Genomic DNA, 17,718 nt, shown 5'->3' with positions numbered 1-17,718 from the left:
TCGTGGAATGAACAATTCGGGAAAATGGAACAATTTTTTGAATAAAATTCCAATCTCCGCTAGGTTCCAAGTGACTGAGAATTTCCTGTTAGAGTGGGAAACTTATCCATGTGTTTTTGCCTGGGGACAGTTTGTATCATTTAGTTCCAGAGAAGTTCCTCCACAGCTGATTTCCTCTTTCTTTGGCCTTCTTTCTCTGGCGCCCAGGGGTGGTTTGAGCTCATCTTCGTCTCCTGTCTTTGAAACAGCAGCATGCGTTATGATCATGGTTTGAGAATAAAATCTGTAGCCTCAGGGCAGGGTGAAACGAATGGTTCTTCTAAGTAGCAGACCTTTCACCTTTGCTCCATTGGTACCAGGCTGTAAGTAACTGAGCTATAACCAGCTGCAGACACTTATTGTGCAATTTTGAGGTGAGCATAGGCAAAATCCCAGGGCCTGGGAGGCAGACGTGTGGCTACCAGAGAGATGACATCAGCTAGTTTACTGGTGCCGTGGAGGAAGGGGAGATTCCAGGTACTCAGCCGCCTTCCCGCATGTGGGGGTGTCTCATGCCACCCCCAGTCCTGTTGGAGGCCAAAGCCTTTGCTTGGGAAAAGCCTTGGTCTCATTCTTGCCCTCTCCTGTCCCCGCCGGGACCTGAAATTGGAAGGGGTCTTGCGGCCTTGGCTATGGGCACAAAGCTTTGAGGAATGAATATGCATGTGTGTTTCTGTGTGTCTGTGCATTTTGTGTTAATGCTAACAACCGATGAGGGTGTCCAAACTGAGGGTTGGATAGCAGATGGAGAAGCATTATCTGCCTGTTTTAGAATCTATTAGGAATTGTCCTTTTCTTGGAAGGGAAAGCCTTTTATGATTTAACTAGTTTTTTATTAAAATTATCTGATTATTTTCTTTTGATACTCTTACTGGGGACACTTTGTATACAGCAGGAAGGCATTTCTGATTTCCTGTCTGTGTTCTGCTCCTTCCCCTAGCTTATCCTGGGACAGAACCTCACAAAGCCATAACAGGTGACAATTGGAGAAAGCTCTTCTGTGAGAAAGATCTTCCTCTTTGCTTAGCCTTGCCTCACATATGGGCTTCTGGGAACCGTGGTGGGGCTTCTTGGGAAGCCTGCACCTCACAGTAGGGATGGAAGACGTTTTATGACTTCTGAAGCATGACAGAGAGAGTAGGGGATAGAACTGGGAGCCATTGGAGCCCGTGAAGCCCATCTGCTTACCAGCTTTCCTTTCCTGTCAGATGTTGGGTACCCGGTCTGGTTCCACCCTCCTCCCCTAAGAACGTGGGAAAAAATGAAGCCTCTGCATGGAAAGCAGGTGATAAAGCCATCAGCAAAAGCTTCTACTAAGAGGTTCAGACATCCCCACCCCAGGCCTGCCTTGGGTTTCTCTGGGGCTGTCGGTAGCTTAGGGTTTGTTTCTAACACTCTTGCTCACATTCAGATATAGCCACTGCTTACTAGAAGCCGTCTGGGGCCGGCCCAGGCTTGTTCTATCTGGGTGTCTTCCCACTGCTATACTTTTCTCTTCTTCTGGCCTTTCAGATAAGAGGACCTTCAAGGTCTCTAGGCTGCTAGAGCCCTTCTTCTGAGAGCCTGCATCATCCCCTTCTGGGCCCAGGAAGCTGTGGTAAGCTCTTGGTTTCCTTCTTAGCTGGGCACTTCCCACTGTCTACATTCCTTTCTGCCCGACTCTGACTCTCTGCCTCTAGGGCTCTGCTGGGTGCGGTGGCTGCAGGGCTCAGGGATGCGGAATACTAAGGCGGTTCCACCGAGGCCAGCACGGAGATAGCCAGGAGTTTAAGGAAGAATTGCCCTTTCTTGCCGTCCTGGAAGCAGGAGCTCGCTTTTCATGGGATGTGGTGTGGTACTGATTCTTCTTAAAACTTTTTCCGACTTGCTTCCCTGTCTCCTTGCCAGTGTGGAAGGGAGGGAGGGAGGAGTGAGATGGGGCTCAGTTTCCTGTGATCTTGCTGCAGCCCTGGAGATGCGAGCAGCAGATGCCTTTCGCGAAGAAGCAGCTTAGAGGCAGGGGAGAGAATCTGTATTCTGGTTGCCGTGTAGCTGGCTGTCTTCCCAGTCAGGGTATGCTGACGCCGGATGGTTCCTGTTGGTGTCTTCTCATGCTTAAAGGCAGGTGCCACCTTCATCTGTTAAAATCTTAACAGAGGGTACCAACATCAGCTCCTGTAAAGTAAAAGGACCCAAGAGAGCATTAAAAAGAATGAACATGCTGGGCAGAAAATGAGCCTGAAAGAGAGGCTCCTTGCCCAGATACTACCCAAGGCGCTCTGTGTGTGTGTGTGTGTGTGTGTGTGTGTGTGTGTGATGGCTGGAAGTGAAGGGTGGGAGTGAACACTAATGGAAAGGGGAGTAAATCTGGAGAGGGAATGGAGGAAGCTGGCTGTGGCGAACACGGAAGCCGGGAATTTTTGCAGAGATGTGTTCCAGAGTAGCTGGAAGCCAGTAGTCGTGGGGAGGTGGGTTTGGACCTGCTTGGTTGTGCTTGCATTGCTGAATACCCTGGGTATGTTGGCCATGGATGCCTTCCTCTGGGAATAGAGCTGGTCCCACGGTAGCCTTCCCCACTCTGCATCTGTATTATACGTATGCGATTCTTGTCTGTCAGGGGTCTTGGCCTAGAGTGTTCTGGGGCAGAGGCACAGGGTCTGAGAGGTGGGCTGGCCAGCCAGAGCACCACCTCCCAGTGTACTGGCTCCCTAAGGATGAGAAGAAGCATGTTTGTAGTTGCCGGTCCCTACCGGCAGAGCTCGTAGAGGTGTCTGTGTCCTGGCAGGTTACAGAACCTTTTCGTGGATGCCCTGCCTCTTTGGGGTTTGAGAACAGGTGGGGCTTAATTTGAAGTGGACCTACCTCAAAGGCCCAAATCTGAAATGTATATTATAAAATTATTGCCAATCTTGGCTCTTCTTCCCTCTGTGTCTCTCTCTTCCCTTTATCTTCCCATCACCTTCAGGGATTGTGAGCAACTGCTGCCTTCACACAGACTGATAGGACATTAAGACTGGAGCTAAATACAGCCGTGCACACTGCCTGTCTGTGCTCAGGCTCATCCTTAGAGAAGAGGTTGGTTTGAACCTGTGATGATAGAGAGGGGCTTTCCACCCCAGAGTGGGTGAAAGCAGAAAGAAAAGGGGGGAAGGTACTTCAGGAGTTGGGAAGAGCATTGATTCCATTGCTTCCCTTTCCCCTCCTCCTCCTGTGCCCCCAACATTTCCTGTGAATGGTCAAGGACAGGAGAGAAAACCCAGATCTTGCTTTTTCAGCCTTTAGGCAGTCATCAAGTACTTGTGGAATTTTTCAGCTTAACCAGCATTGTGATGCAAATATTATATCCTGCTTGTTTGCTGCCTGAGAGAACCTGTAATCTCCGGGAGAGACAAAATTTGTTAAACAATTAGAGGATATCAAAGATCTTACTGTGTTTGGTTACTAACGGAATATATTTATAGTTCAGGAATGAGAAAGTTGTGTCTTAAAACAATAGGAAATCTTTCTTGGAGGAGGCAGATTAACTTTATAAAAGCAAAGGAGAGATAGGAAGTGTTCTGGAGGTGGAGAAGAGCAAGAACATAGAAAGAATGTGGCGTGGTCAGGGTCACTGATTGTCCGCCTTGGGAGTGGTAGGTGTGGCGGTGCAGAGCTGGAAATTTGAACCCTGGAACTTCTGCCTCGGTGCATAGGAGATGGAAGTGAGGCAGTGGAGGTGGGATTCTGTGAAAATCACTCTTGTAGAAGAAAGTAGGGTAATTTTGGAGAGGGCAGAGACTGGCAGTAAGGAGACCTACTAAAGAGTATAGGACATCAGCAACAGGGATAGAGAAGAAGACGGTAAAACCCAGAGAGTATTTAGAAGTAGAACAAGTAGGACCTAGACATGGGATGTGAAGGATGAAGTTGAGGGAAATGCAGAAGATGTCAGAATGTCTGCCCTATCAGAGTAGACTGTTACCGATAGCTTACGTTTATGAAATGCTTTCCACTTTTCAAGGTACTTTTTCATTCAGTATCTCAGAATTGTGTGGGCTTTTACAGTTCATCTAGTCTGGTTTCATTTTCCAGATGGGGATTAGAACCAAGGTGCTATTCCCAACTCACACAGCTATTTAGTGGTAGAACTGGGCCTCCAGTCTCAGCTTTCTATCTCCTCGGGGAATTTGAAGAGAAGAATACATGGAGGAAAGAGTGTGGGATCAGGGAAGAGTCCTGTCTAATTGGGTGACATTAGGTGATTATTAATCTCTGAGCAAAATGAAGTTTACTCAAAAGTATTCAGATCAGATGAGTGATTTTACTACTCAGAAAAAAAAAATATATATATATATATATTTAAGTTACTAGACAAGGACGATGGATTCCTTGGGTCCTTCTAGTTCTGAGATTCTTGAGTGCACAAAAAATGTATTTGAAAAGTACTGAATTGGGTTTGCTGGGAGATGGGCTGCTTTCCATTGTGGTACTTTTCTAAGGGAATTTCGAGAGTGATTTGACTCCATGTGCTTTTCACCTTATGTGCTGACCACAGAACCTAACTACTGAGGAGGACACGACTGCTGTTCACAGACTATGGGCAGTGATAATCAGCAGCCAAGAACTCAGTGTTTGCAGAGTTACATTTACAGCTGTGTTTGCGTTATCCACTTCCTCTCCCCATCTCCTCCTAAAGCGCGCGCGCGCACACACACACACACAGACACAGACACACACACAGACACACACAGACACACAGACACAGACACACACACAGACACACAGACACACACACAGACACACAGACACACACACAGACACACACACAGACACACACAGACACACACACAGACACACAGACACACACACAGACACACACACAGACACACAGACACAGACAGACACACACACACAGACACAGACAGACAGACACAGACACACACACACAGACACACACACACAGACAGACACACACAGACACAGACAGACAGACACAGACACACACAGACAGACACACACACACAGACAGACACACACAGACACAGACACACACAGACACACACACAGACACACACAGACACACACACAGACACAGACACACACACACAGACACAGACACACACACAGACACACACACACACAGACAGACACACAGACACACACAAACACACACACAGACACACAGACACAGGCAGACACACAGACACACACACAGACACACACAGACACACACACAGACACACAGACACAGACAGACACACAGACACAGACAGACACACACACACACACTTTCTTCCACTCCCCTCTTTCTTTCTCCTTCCTCTTTTATTTTCTCCTTCACTGTTTTTCTTGTCCCTCACCTCATCCTCCATCCCTGTCCTTCACTCTTGTCCGTCTCGTTGTCTAAATCACTTCCTGTGTTGGAGCGGCTTCACCTCTTTGTTGAACTCAGACATGACTATAGCAAAGCCATGGAATAGCCCGGAATAGCCCGATGCAGTGGAATCACTGTGGAATATCCTGCTTGTCTGTATCCCTGATGCGGTGACTGGCGCCCCGTGATCAGAGCCAGAATCTGGACCCTTCCTTGCCTTCACAGTCAATCATCCTTCACGTTCTTGTTTTCTGTTAAAATAGCTCCTGATCTGGGGCACCTGGTGGCTCAGTTGGTTAAGCGGCTTCCTTCCGCTCGGGTTGTGACCCCGGCATCCTGGGATCGCACTGGGCTCCCTGCTTGGCGAGGAGCCTACTTTTCCCTCTGCCTCTGCCGTCCTCCCCACTTGTTCTCTCTCTCTTTCAAATAAATAAATGAATAGAATAAATGAATGAATAAATAAATAAATATCTCAAAAAACCCACCAAAACCAGCTCTTGATCCTCTCTCCTTGTGTCTATTCTCATTGCCCATACGGCAGGGGAGAGAGCAGAGAGAGAGGTCATGGTTGAAAAAGAAGTAGAGATGAGGGTCACCTTTGGTGTCCTCAGAAGCATCTTGCCAGCCTGCAGAGTTCGCAAGTAGAGTCTTCATGTTCGCCTGTCACACTCTTGCAGCTCTCTCTGGATTTCTGGCCCTCTGTGGTTGGCTGCTCGCTGTGTCTGAACACACCGTGTCTGAAAAGGAATAATTTAATAAACAGTGGTCATTTTCTTGGGAGGACATAGAGTCAGGCCTCATCTTCTTGTTGCATTTTCCCCAAGCAGACTTCCTCTCCTCAGCTCCTGGAGGCCTTTTCCTTGGAAGAGGTGTGTCCCACACACCTCAGGTGTTAGCTGCATTCACAGGAGTGGCTGCAGTCTTTCAGCGCCTTGAGGACTTTCTCATGATTGACATCCTTTGCTGGCTGGGGTTTGAGGAGAGCCAGTGTCTCTGAGATATAGGCTCTGGAGTCCCATGGCTTATGAGAAAGAAGCCTGCTGGCATCTGCTGTGCCAGGGACAGTGGTCTTTGACCCTTTGTTTTTTGTACTCTGCTCTCCCCACTTCCCAGTCATTTAGCAGTTAGTCACCCAGTTACATGGGCTTTGGGCAATCATGTTAACCCAGGGGAAAGAACCCTGACACTGACGGAATAATAGGCTTTCTGAAATCTTTCTTTCCTTCAAAAGGCTAAGTGGTACTCAAATATGTTCCTTGACATCCTTGGGAGTAATGCTCAGGAATTCCCCCAAATATGCTATTCTCAGACTTCCAAACAAGCGTCCTCCTGTTTCTGTCCTTCAAGGATCTTAAATTGCTCTCTTCACTCCCTTCACATTCCTCTGTTTTCCCCTCATCATCTCATCTATCTTCCCTTCCTTGCAACCTGGAGCCTAATGTTTTCGCCCTGTTGCATAGGTTCTTCTATATTGATCCCTAAGTGAATGAACTTTTGAAAACGCCTCTTTGTACACAAAAGGCAACTAGTTCTATTTTACATAAAGATGGGATACACCTAGTGCATGTATTGTTTTGTTTTTTTTTAAGATTTATTTATTATTTTATTATTTATTTTATTTTAGCACGAGTGGGGGGAGGGCCAGAGGGAGAGGAGAGAGAAGCAGACTCCCCACTGAGTGTGGAACCTGACACAGGGCTCAGTTTCAGGACCCCAAGATCATGACCTGAGCCAAAATCAAGAGTCAGAGGCTGACTGAGCCACCCAGGCACCCTTCCTAGTGTGTGTATTGTTAAGGAGCTAATCGTTCTAGAAACTTCTAGGTTCTTATCCTTAGGAAAAAGAGAGAGAAAGGTTTAAGTAATGGCATCTTGTACAGTAGGATGTTGCAGTTTATTTAGTGTGACACTCATCTGCAGACCGGGGCCTCCTTCTATGTTCCTAGGATAAGACCTGGGTTTTGAGGGGCTGCTGCTCTTCTCTCTCACTGATTCTTCTTCGGTACCTAGAAGAAGCATCGTACTTTTCCATTATGGGAGATAAGCTGCTATGTATATATCTCATCCATGCCTGATGGAGCTGAAATGCTGCCTGCATTCCTGCTGTCTCATGTTTCTGTTAGAGTAGTCAAACCCAAGTCCTTGCTCACCAACAGCTGTCAGATGACGGCTTAGTATAGAAGGCTAAAGATCCACAAGAATTCACTCTGATAGTTAAACATATCACTTTGTAATTCTGATCATGATGAACCATAGTTCAGGGAGGCGATGGGTAAGAATTGTTGAGGTTCCTGAGCTTCTCTGTGTCCTTACTGAAGCTCGGGTGGTCAGAGCCCCTGAGCTTCTCTGTGTCCTTACTGAAGCTCGGGTGGTCAGAGCCCCAGATGGGAGGTTCCAGTATGAATAGCAGCAAAGACAAAGGGCTGATCAGGCAGGGCTCAGTGGGCCCTCCTTCCCATGAGCTTTCTTTACCTCATCCAGCCACAAGTCCCCCAAGATGACTCCATAGGCATAAAAGTGGTATCTTTGTGTTCTGAAGGAGGGCTTAAGAGCCTCACGAACCAGACATGTTAGCTTATTTCTCAGCTTAAGAGGCTCCGTAGACTTGATTTTCTTTTTTTCCTTCATTATACTTGCCTGAGATGTTATTAAGACTCCATTTGCCCCTGGGTCTGCAAATATAGCGTGTGTACCCCTGGACGCACTGTTGTGCTAATGGGAATGGAGCAGAGTGAAGACATGGACCTTATTTGATCTGGGCTCTGAATTTTAGTCAGTGAACCTAAAAATCACATTGACTCATCAGTTGACTCATATTGAACCATTTCTCAAGTCTCCCTCGCTTCTACCATCTTCATCCTGTTGTTAGTACAGTTTTTTTTCCTAAACTTAAGTGTAAAATAATATCTTTTGTTTTTTTTTTAAATGTCATCTTGCTATATTTAACCTATGGTTCCAGTTTGTGGAGGCCTTTCTTCCTGATTCTCTCTAGTATATTAACTATCCCTCCCATTTGGTTTGTCATAGGCATTTTAGATAAGCTTGTCTTTCCCAAGTCATTGATAAAAAGGGTGACTGTGATAGGGTCTGGAGCAGATGGACCAAACTTCTAGGTGCTCCAGAGCGCTTCTTCCTAGTTGATATCGATCCATTTTGCAACACCGTTTGGGCCCAGCTGTCCTGAGTTACCAGCTGCCAGTGTATTTCTGTTTTATCCTTAAGATCAAGAGAAGTTTTTCTGAAGTCCAGAAAAATTGTGTCCCTGGCATTCTTTGATACGTATGTGTGCATATCTATGTTTATGTATATATGTATCCTATACAAATGTATATCATGGAAATAGGTATACATAGTATTTTTTAAACCCCAAACTATTTTTTATAGATCACTTGCTATCTATCACTGTATATTTCATATATTGTCTCCTTTATTCTCTATAATAATTTTATATTAACTTTATTAAATGAAAGTAATGACATGTTTTAGTATAACTTGTACTTAATCTCTCTCTAGTGGCTGGTGCTTCCTTCTTTATGTCCTTGCCACTTTTCATATTTCTTTGTTCTTGAGTTTTGCTTGTGATATTGCTTATTTAATAAATACTTACTGAGTACTTGCTATGTATAAAGAAAACACAGCATTATAGCCTGTTGGAAATTCAAAGACTAATAGGAAATGATCCCATTGCTCAGAAGAGCTTGTACGTAATTAAAAATATGAATGGATGAACAATGGCTTGGTGGGGGAAGGAACCTTTTCAGAAAGATGGAAGGTGTCCAGTTGACTGTTTTAAATCCTATCCCAGCACTTTGTTGGAGTGTCTTCCTTTTTCACTTGTATGTGTTTGTGTAGTGTAGTGAATTATAGCTTTGTGGTGCACAGTTAGTGTTGCCTGATGCTGTTAAAGTCTTCACAGTCATCACTTAAGGTTAATTTTCACATAAATAATACTGTATGTGTTGTAAGTTCAAAAGGTGCAAAAGGCGTACCATGAGGGCAGGTCTTCCTCCCACCGTCTCCTCTTCCCCTAGAGCCAGTCGCCATCACCAGCTTGGGGACTGTAGTCATCCCTTTTAATGGCTGCACAGTAGTCCAGTGCAGTGTTTCTCAGACTGTAGGTCATCATTAGTGGGTTGGAAAATAAATTTAGTGGGGGCTATACAAACTTTGTTTGCTTTCTTAATGAACTAGCATCACACATGGTAAAGATAGGCACCGTTTTGAGAAAACTTTTTGTTTTGGTTTTATACATACACACATGCCCTCTCATGCATGTGCACGCTGCATTACTATATTGCATATGTATTTATTACTCTGGGTCTTGGTCAAAATATACTTGAAATTTACCAGTCTAGTAATGACTGACATGGAGTTGTTCCTAATTTTTCATTATTTTAAATTATGCTGGGAGTAGGCATTTTCCCGCCTCATACTTTGGAAGTGTTTTTTTTTAGGATAACTTCCTAGAAGCGAGGATACTGAGTCAAAGGATATGAGCATTTTAATTGATGTAGCCAAGTTACTTTCTAAAAGCTGTGTCCCATTTACTATTAACAAATGCCATCTGTATTTTATTTAGTATAGGTTATTTTTATTTTAACATATTTTTCTATGCAATAAATATGTGATATATATTTTTTTAACAAAATGGGATAATTTATTACTTTTCTCAAAGTAATATAAAGTGAACACTTTACTATTTTACTAAATATTCTTCTACAGCCAGAATTCTCACTCTGGTGGCAGCTTTTCTTGGATGTAGGGTACGAGGAGTGACTGCTGTAGTTCTACTCAAACTTGAGCCGTTCTTACCCATCCTTATGATTTGTACTGTATATACTTTTTAAAAAAAGATTTTATTTATTTATTTTGACAGAGAGGGAGGGAGGGAGTGCATGAGTGGGGCGAGGGGCAGAGGGAGAGGGAGAGAGAGAATCTCAAGCAGACCCCATGCTGAGCGCAGAGCCTGACACGGGGCTCGATCCCATGACCCTGAGATCACAACCTGAGCCAAAATCAAGCCAAACGCTCAACCGACGAGCCACCCCAACGCCCCTGTATCTGCTTTTATTTACTGATCTTGAAATTGGCTTTTTTAGGGCTTTTATTTTTAAATAATTTTAAACTTACAGATAAGCTGCAGAGACAATACAAGTTTCCCTAATCTTATAGAACTATAGTACAGTTATCAACAAGAAGTTAGTAATAGTGTAATGTCAACTACAGACTTAATTTGGATTTCATTAGTTTTTCCTCTTCAGGATCTAATCCAGACTCCCACATTACATGTATGTGTTGTGTCTTCTTAATGTCCTCCAATCTGTGACAGTTCCACAGTCTGTCCTTGTCTTTATGACCTTGAGACTTTTGAGGGAGTACGAGTCAGGTATTTTATCGAATGTCCCTCAAGTCAGCTTTGTTTGATGTTTTCTCATAATTAGATTGAGGTTATGACTTTTTGGGAAGAATGCCAGAGAAATGAAAAGCTCTTCTCAGTGCATCATTTTTTTGGATAAACACATTATAATACTGTGGAAGCATTCTCTTTTCCTATGATTTTCCTGATAGCATTTTCTTTTCTCTAGTTTGCTTTATTGTAAGAATGTGGTCCAGAATACATGTAACATACAAACTACGTGTTAACTGGTAAGAACTCCAGTCTGCAGTAGGCTCTTAGTCGTTAAATTTTGGGGAAGTCAAAAGTGATATGAAGATTTTCAACTGCACAGGAGCCATCACCCCTAACTCCAGTGTTGTTTGTAGGCCAGCTTTACCTACTTTCACATTGGTCTAATCAATGAGATCAGTGAAAATGGGGTTAATAGCTGGTTATGTTGTTTTCTTATGCACATTAAGATAAATGTGAAAGTATTTAACATTTTTTAAATGTCCATATACCACTTATAATCAGTCATCTTCTATACACACCATACCTTGGGAACCCTGGACCACTGTGAGGTGCTAAGCACCAAATGGTTTAGGTTTTGTGGTTTTATTGATCCCTTATTAATTAGATTGATTAGTTGGTTGGTTTCATTAGTTCATATATTAAAAATATGTTAATTGTGCTTGGTACAGAGTCCTAAACTAGAAATCAGAGTTAAGTCATAGTTCTTGCCCTAAAGAATATTATAGGCTTATAGGCTAGTAGGAGAATTAAGTTGAATAAGCCTTGTACACTCAAATACAAGGCAGTGAGCATGGCTAACAACGGAGTAGTAGACTGTTTCAAGGAGTATAGGGGCTGTGGGTAGAGAATCCAGTCCAGGCAGGGAAAATCAGGGGAGATAGCATGAAGGAAGTGACACGGTCTGGGCCCACATCTCCCGCAGCTTTGCCCAGATCTTATTCTGAGGGGTACTTTTTCTTTCAGGCTCAAGGTATTTTTTTGGTTATATTGTGGAACAGCCATCTGAGTCCACGTTCTTCTTATCCCCCCATCTCCTTGCCCCCCACTCTGTGCTCTGTCTCCGCTGTCCTGAAGCTTCGGTCGTGACGGGTTAAGATCTTGGTTGAGCTCAGAGTTCTAAGGCAAGTAAGCATGAGAAGCCCATTCTGGAAAGGTAAAATGGTGGTTTTAGAAGGGGTCTGGAATATTGTCTCCTCAGTCCAGTCTTTCTTGGCCCCAGACTGTTTACGTGTCCCAGTGTTAAAATGCTCAGACTTAGTAAGGGACAGTAGCCAGTCATCTGTGGATTTGAGAGATTTTAGGAAATTAGCCCGTATATGAGCATTGTGACAGATACTCCAAGAGATTGGATCAAGCCACTGAGTATCTTGTGCCCTGGAGATCTGAATTTTGAATTTCATATTAGGGGTTGTGAGCTGAGTAGAGGTGAACTAGGGCTGGGAGACCAACAGACTAAAGGAGAGTGTGCTCAACTCAGCACGAAGATGTCCAGTAGCTGCTTCACCACAGGACGGTGGGATCCAGGATAGTTACAGGCTGAATCCCACACTCTTTTAGTTCAGAGCCTTAGTGTTGGGTGGGAGGGTGTCAGACGGGTGGGAGACAGGTGGGATTAGGGCAGGAGTAAGGACCCCAGAGAATTTCCTGCCGTTAAATACCAGGACTCACGCATAGAACGGCTGTTTCATCTGTACAAGCAGAAGCAGAGTATGTGTAGCCGTGGCTGGCCCCCTGGGGGGCCGGCTGCACGGGGCTCCTGACAGAAGCAGGGATGGCTGGCATGGCCATCGGGACGTAGACAGTTGTTTTGTTGGTTCACAGGTGCTATGGAGGCCACGAGGAGACTGCTTGATTTGCAGTAGGCATATTATCTTTCAAGAGAACTTAGATATTGCCAGTTCTTCTGCTTTGTAAAAGTGGCTTTGTCTCAGACCGATGGCTAGGAGTGAGTCCCTGGCAGATGCTCAGACTCCTTCCAAGGCACTTCCCAGGTCATTCCCAAATTCCCCATCCTGTGTTTGGCATCTTTCTTCTCTTTTCAGCCTTCTTTAGGCAAGAAGCCTGAATCTCCCATCTTCTCTGGGAGAGGCTGCTTTTTCTGGGGCCGGTCTTCCATCTGAGCCCAGGTAGATGACTCCAGAGCACCAGGCCAGGGACTCTGCTGAAAGGCTGGGAGGAGACTCTGGAGCCCCCGAAGCAATAAGTCTTCCTGAAAGTAGTGGGACTAGGTGACTGGGAAGGAACAGTTGGATTGGGTGACTGCAACAGAACATTCAAGTTATAAGGACCCTTAAAGAACAGCTAGTTGCAGCAGCCCAACAGCCCGGCAGCCCTCTCCTTACGTGCAGGGAAAAGTGGAGGCCCTGAGTGGGGCAGAGATTTGCTCAAGATCTCACCACCCTGGCTGGACCTGGGCTGGTGAGATCCTTCTCTACTCCTGCATTTTGAATTTTTCCCTTTCTAACCACATTGCCACTCAGGCAGAAGAAGAAAGCTGTAAAGCCCTGAAGGGCTCTTGTGTAAACCTGCATGTTCACGCGGCAGCCAGAGCCCAGTGGAGAACCCGCAGGACACGTGCCGGATTCCCCTGCTGCCTGGGCAGAGCTAGATGTCCCCGGGGCAGAGGCGGCTGGACTCCACTGTCTGATGGGCACTGGAGCTCGGCTCCCACAGGTGGCTGAAGTTACACTGCATCTCTTAGGCCTTCTGGGATCCAACTAGTAATATCAAAATAACAGCTTACTTTTCTTGAATTCCACTGATCCCAAAGTAAGGAGTGACTTTAAAAGACTTGCTCTGCTCCTGCGTTTTAGGTTTCAGTATAAGTCTGTGCACTCAGATTCCCTCATCTTATGGAGGCAGCAGCTTCTGTTTTTACTTTTTAAAAAGTCTTTTTCCAAGATTGACTTATCCCACACATATTAATAGAGTGCCCGCTGTGAATGAAAAAGTAACGTTGGTAGACCTCATGGGGCTCGTGACCGTGGGGGAGACGGGTATGAGTGACAGTGATAAAGTCTATAAATGCCACAATAAAGTCATCTTCAAACTGCTGTGTGATTGCAGAGCAGACAAACAGATTCTGCTAAGAGATCAAGAAATATTTCACAGAGGAGGTGATCACCGAGTTAGGGCTTGCAAGCAGTAAGTAAGGTTTTGCTTGTTGGGGAGGAGGAGATCTTCCGATAAAGGTGACAGCAGGAGCAGCGCAGAGGGAGCGGTGGGAGAGGAAGAACGGAGTTAAATTATAAAACATAAGATGACTTTTTTTTTTTTTAGGAAAAATGTATTTTTCGTAAGCACAGTGACCTGCACAGTGGAGGTAAGAGAAAGTGTTTTTGTCCCTGAATGGGGCTGACCTGAGAGAACCTTCTCATCTATGGAAGTTGGGCCATTCCTGCACCCCGCTTGGTTTGGCAGTGACACTGGCGGAGGAGCGCCTGTAATGGGTAATGGGAGAGGCTATAAAACCCTGGAGTGTGTCCCTAGAAGAGTGACCTTACGAGGAAATTTCTGGGAAACAAACCACAGGGAGACTTTACAGGAATTTTTGGTCGAGCCCACAGGCAAGGCACATGAGGAGAGGAGATGTAATTATAGTTTGTAATTCTATGAAAAGAAACAATGAGTGGCATGAAATAGCTGTTCTAAGTTTCTTCTTCCTGTAGGACAAGATGAAATGGGTTCTTTGCACTCATTCAGCAGTTATTTATTGAGAGCCAGCTGGGCCCTATCCTAAATGTGGGGAATATGGTGGCAAAGCAGTCAAGGTTCCTGCTCCCAAGGATCTCATAGGGGAAAGCTGGCCTTAAGAAAAGGGAAATGTAGGGGCGCCTGGGTGGCTCAGTCGTTAAGCCTCTGCCTCCGGCTCAGGGTGTGATCCTGGAGTTCTGGGATCGAGCCCCACGTCAGGCTCTTCCGCTGGGAGCCTGCTTCTTTCTCTCCCACTCTCCCTGCTTGTGTTCCCTCTCTCGCTGGCTGTCTCTATCTCTGTCAACTGAATAAATAAAATCTTAAAAAAAAAAAAAGAAAAGGGAAATGTATTTTGGTTGGAGATTATGGTGAGTGCTATGAAGGATAAATCCTCATTTCTGTTGGAGGATCGTGGAAGACTTCTCAGAGGAGGTGAGAGGCAAGTTGAGGCAAGGTAAAAGCCAGTTAGGGAGACTTGTGGGGGGAGGCTGTCTCCCAGGCCAAGAGGAAGAGCCTGCGAAAAATCTGGCCCTTTGGGGGATCTAAAAGAAGGCCTGTGTAGCAGGCACACACAGGTGGGGGGCAGGAAGTGTGCTGAGAGGAGGCTGGAGAAGGATCAAGCAGGGCCTTCTAGGTCCTGGTCAAAATTTAGATTTTATCTCAAGTGCAGTGGGAAGCCATTGAAGTGCGTCAAGCAGGAAATGACAGGATTGGATGTAAAAGGGTGATTCAGACGGCTGCTTGGAGAATGGAGCTGGGAGGACGAAAGTGGAAGCTGGGGCAATCCAGGAGGGTTTTCAGTAACCAAGGGAAGAGACTGAGGTGGCAGTGGAGGGTGGAAAAATGGACAGACACATTTTGGAAATAGAATTATTTGGAATCGGCAAATGGATTGAATATGGGGAGAGAGAGGCAGGAAGATGCAAGGGTGTCTCCCAGATTTCTGGCACAAGTATGCATGTGTGCCTTTCAACAGATCCTAGATCCCATAAGGCTGTAAAAGCCCTATCATTCGGGAATGGTCAAGTAGGGCTCATCTGAATCCAGCCTTGCAGAGGCAGTGGAGGGATGCAGCTGTCCTCTCGCCCTGACTAGTTCAAAGAGCTTATATCTGCAGCAGTACCCAAGCAAGGGTTCCGTTCTTCTGTCATGGGGCCTTTACCATCTTCCTTCCCCCTGCGGACAAGGCTCTAAAGAACCTCTGTGAACTCCAGCGTGCCACTAGGGGGAGCATGGCCTGCATTCTGTGCCTGGTCTGGAGGGCTTTTTGAAGTCTGGATTACTTTAGAGACTGACTTGTATCCACTTTAGTTCTCAGCACCGGTCCTGGCCCCTGGCCCCTCACAGTGCTTAGGAGAATGCCTGACACATGGTGGGTGCTCAGTAAATGTTAGTCGGTGCTACTATTGTAACCGTGAGCATTAGCTTGTGTAGAAGTGAATGGGCATCCTCTCTTTCTCAGGATGGCTACTGGAAAGTGCAATGTGCATTTTCAGGATCCGTGGGAGAACAGAGGGGGAGGCCTGTGGGAAAGGGGACCTGATGGTGTTGCACTTGCCATTTCATCCTGTCTTCCTTTGCAGACGTGGGACACTGGGGCCTTTGAGGGATTCCTGAGGTGGTGTTTGGCTCAGGTCAGGCATCTGTAATGGGACACTGGTCCCTGCCCCCTTTGAAGCTCTGATGGCTTCACTACAGCAGTGGTGCCCACCACTTAGGGTTTATACCATCCTGTTATTTCCCATTGCATTTTCTTGACACTTTTCCTACTTTAGCTACTGACATACAGTTACCTTTTTTTTTTTTATATTTACCTTTTAAACTCGAGTCAATTAAAATCTTGTTTTGACAATTTTGTGATATATCAGAGGGTAATAAAAACACAAGGATTCTGCAAGGGATTGCTGCATAAAAGATTCCATCAGGACCTCTCTGGCACTGTTTTAGGAAGCAGCACTGAAAAATGTCTTCCTTGAGCCCCAGTGTCCTCCTCTTGGAGAGATACCAACTATCCTGGGTTTTTGTTTGTTTGTATGTGGTAAAAAACAGCTGAGATGAATGAAGTTCTTAGCTCAGTGCCCAATTTAAGAAGAATGCTTTCCCACACATCATCTCTTTTTATGTCCATCCAGTCCTGACAGTTGCCCATGGGGTAGGTTTCATAGGTGGAAACTGGGAGGTTAGTCAGTGGTAGAACCAGACACTTCCAGGGTCTTCTGACACCTGTTCCATGGGTGTTCTACAGCTACTCTGCTTACTACAAACACGAGAGCTGAAAGGCCTCAGTACTATTTCTAGATCTGTTATTTTCTGCTGCTGTGACCTGGGGCAAGTCATTTGACCTCTCTTTGAGATTCTCTTTAATCTGTTAAATTGGTATGATAATACCAGTCCTAACTTTTAGGTCAGTTGTGTTGAACAGATGAGCCAAGATTTATGAGAGTACTTGGGAAAAGTGTAAGGTAATTTATAGCTATGGGGCAGGACTTTCCCCTCTAATCTCTGCACCGTTACCTTCCACATCTCATAGATGCTATCGTAAAGTCTTCAGGCCAACAGGATGGTGGTAGTCAGGTCTAACGCAGATGACTCTGAAAGATTTCTCTACCTTCCCCGGGGAACTCAGCCTTGTATCTCAATACCAGCTATCAAAAAAAGTTGTGAGTTCTTAAGATCAGATGATATGGTGTACTTTAGTGGAAAGTGCCCTGGACTAGACGACAGTGGCCATGTTTCCTAGTTCTTTGACAGCCTAACGCACTAGCTATGTAACTGTGGACTAAACATTTGATCTCTCTGAGCCTCAGTTTTCCCATCTATAAAATGGTAATGATATTGTTCAGTGTATTTCAAATGGTTTGAGGATCAGACAAAATAGTGCATCTAAAAGAAGGTCGCAAAGCAGAAATGTACATGGGGGGTTTGAATTGAGGGGGCCTGTTGTGTCCCAGGCACTGTGCTAGCTCTTGGACAGGAATGACAGTGTTCCTGGCTGTGACAGCAGCTCACAGACAGCCGGGGCTTTGGCTGCAGGCCCTGAGCAGGGCAGAGGGATGAGGCCATGTTTGTATCATGTTTGTTGCTTGGGCTGTGACTGGACTTGCCCGGGACTCTTACTGGTCCTGACCTGGTGTCTTTACTCTCCATTGCAGGAAGATGAGAGACTGCTTGGGCACCAGCAATAGTACCATGAGTCCCTGCACTGGTTAAAGCGATCACCTCAACCTGGGCAGGCAGCAAGGTAA

The 17,718-nt window shown here is 45.5% G+C and overlaps 1 protein-coding gene across 6 annotated transcripts in view; it reads left to right on the top strand.

The window, feature by feature from the left end:
* Positions 1-17,718, top strand: part of DENND2B (DENN domain containing 2B) — a 165,713-nt gene that overhangs the window by 49,130 nt on the left and 98,865 nt on the right. For 2 of the 6 annotated variants that reach the window (XM_026486076.4, XM_048217046.2), the window contains one exon: positions 17,626-17,714. The exons of 3 other annotated variants lie outside the window; for them this stretch is intronic. The gene's annotated coding sequence lies outside the window, so the exon portion shown is untranslated. Of the gene's footprint in view, positions 1-14,059; positions 14,103-17,625; positions 17,715-17,718 lie in introns of all 6 variants that reach the window. One more of the 6 variants, XM_057316979.1, reaches the window with a different exon arrangement.

This window comes from Ursus arctos, unplaced genomic scaffold, assembly GCF_023065955.2.
Source record: "Ursus arctos isolate Adak ecotype North America unplaced genomic scaffold, UrsArc2.0 scaffold_22, whole genome shotgun sequence".
In the NCBI taxonomy this organism is placed as follows: Eukaryota; Metazoa; Chordata; class Mammalia; order Carnivora; family Ursidae; genus Ursus; species Ursus arctos.
Note: the sequence above shows the minus strand (reverse complement) of the source record. Positions and strands in the feature narration are given on the sequence as shown.